Consider the following 2,673-nt stretch of genomic DNA (forward strand, 5'->3'; position numbering starts at 1 on the left):
CCTCATGTTGCTAGTGGCTGCCATATTGGACAGTGAAGCTATAGTCTTGAAGGTCTGAACTGTGTTTTCTACTTTGAAACTTCAGTTATGCTTCCAGTATGCATTTTTCATTGCATTTACCATCTCACTTTACTTTGTGGCTATTGTAGTCAACAGTGCAGGTTTATTCGCATAAAAAGAAAACCAAATAAAGCAAAGGATCAAACAATCCAGTGATTCTTCTTCAGGCCACATGCAATTTGACAGCATATATTCTACCTGAGCTGCATATAGCATTGAAACAGAAAGCTGACATATGGAGTTTGCTGAAGGCCTAGGGCTAAATTTCAGCATCTATGCATTTATGCATAAAATTCAAATACGGCCAAGGGAAAGGCTCTCTATTAACCATGACAGAAAGAAGAAAAAGAAAACACAAAAATAACTTTCAGTGGTGAAATTGAACAAGAGTTTATTAACAGCTGCCAAAGAAGGAGCGTCATTTTCCCAGTAAAGGCTCTGGCCAGTAATTGTTTACTATCTCTAGTCTCTGCTGGAAAAGGCATTCCATGCTCGAGGGACAGATTTTTCAGAGCCTCCAGGGCAGCACATGAGGATATGAGTATAGGTAAAAAAGATGGCACCACACAGTGGATGCATTGTCGGGAAAGCAAGTGATTTTACATGACTCAGAGCAAAGAAAGGATGTAAAAGGCCACAAATGACAGTTTGATGGATAGAGATGGATGGCCAAAGAGAAACCTCACTTAAAATTCTTCCTTTGAACATTCCTCCACTGAGGAATTTCATAGAACTACAGTGTAGTTTTTCTCCTTTTAATTTTTTATTTGCCTGATTCTGAAAGTAATGTATGTTCTTTATAACAATGTTGAAAGTATGAAAAAGAAAAAAGAACAATAAAAGATGACCTCTCTTCCCACCAGCCAGAGGAAATCATTATTAACATTTTGACTTATTTCCTTCTAGTCTTTATTTGTATAGATTTTATATAATTGAGATCTTATTGTGCTTTCTTCAGTTCACACTTTAATGTGAACATTTTCTTTTAGAATTAAAAATTTCTTAGACCACAATTGACTTTGTCACTCTGATAACACTTTTTCCATTATAAATGATACTGTGATGAGCATCTTCTCACCTAAATCTTTTTCTGCATTTCAAATTTTTTGTTTAAAGTAGATGGCAAAGAGAAATTACTGGGTCAAAAATATAAACTTTTGTAAGGGTTTTGAAATTATATTGCTATGTTCTCTTCAAAAAAGGTTAAATTTTCCTTCTGAGAGCTATTTCCTACCATGTTTGGCACACAATATAAAACCAGATCACTTGACACCTTTATTTCTAGTTTTGTTCCAAAATCATTGTTTTTATTCTCCTTTTGTAGTTTTGTTGATAATATTCCATAAGTTGTTGTCAATAACTTGGTGAAATATCCTCACCCGGCAGCAACTTGTCTTTAGCACCTACTCAAGCTATTTGTGAACAGACGGTATAGAGAGGAGACGCTTTGGAGATATTTCCTTCCATTAAAAGTATTACTGCTTTAATTTTAGCAGATAGATTAGTAGGAAAAGATTTTGGGGAAAGATTTCCTTTCCATGTATTCTAAGAGAGCACCATTTGGTAAATCTCACTCTTGTTGCCTGGTGAACTAATACCTTTTAAAATTTGTAATAACCTACATTTATTGAGAATTTACTATACTCCAAATATGTTACATTTTGGATTTTGTCATTTCATCCCCAAAATAACTCTATAAGGAAGACACCATTGTCAGTCCATTTTTACCATAAAGGGTCCTTATCCTTAGATTGTCACTAACTTAAATTACAATGCTATTAAATAGCAGAGTCAAGATTCAAACCCAGAATCTAGAGAGTCTATTTTGAGAAGCGTTGCCTGTTCTTAAATACTACCACTATCCAGCCTCAAATTTTGGGGGAAATTTCCCAGTTTGTCCTATAACTTCTGTTTTATTTGCACCTGCAACTCTTCATTGCACATATCCGTTTACTAGTTGACTGTAAGCTCCTTGAGGGCAGGTTGGTGCCCTGTTCATTGTCGTATGTCTACCGTTTAACACAGTGCCAGGCACTTCATAGGTACTCAGGAAACATTTATTGGATACATAGTGTGAGTCAAAACGCTTAGAAGTGAGACATAACATGATAATTTGTAACGTTATTCTTTTTTTAAATTTTTAAAATTGAAGTATAGTCAATTTACAATGTTGTGTTAGTTAGTTTCAAGTGTGTTAGTTTCAAGTGTATAGCAAAGTGATTCATTTATACATATATATATTCTTTTTCAGATTATTTTCCATTATACGTTATTACAAGATACTGAGTATAGTGCCCTGTGCTATACAGTAGGTCCTTGTTGTTTACCTATTTTATATATAGTAGTATGTATGTGGTAATCCTCAAATCCTAATTTATGTCTCCCCTTACCTCCTGCTATCCCCTCTGGTAACCATAAGTTTGTTTTCTACTCTTTTAAACGTTTTCCAGAGTAGATGGTCTTGTTCATATGAGTGCAATTTAAAATAATCACCCAAAAAGAGGAACTGAATTGTTCAGTAATGTGAGAACTTTTAGCTACTAAAATGACATTTAGGGTACTCTGGATTATATTTGGCCTGTAACAACAGAGCAAAAATTTATGCAACACTCT

The sequence above is a fragment of the Lipotes vexillifer genome, unplaced genomic scaffold, assembly GCF_000442215.2.
Source record: "Lipotes vexillifer unplaced genomic scaffold, Lipotes_vexillifer_v1.1 scaffold311, whole genome shotgun sequence".
Classification (NCBI taxonomy): Eukaryota; Metazoa; Chordata; class Mammalia; order Artiodactyla; family Lipotidae; genus Lipotes; species Lipotes vexillifer.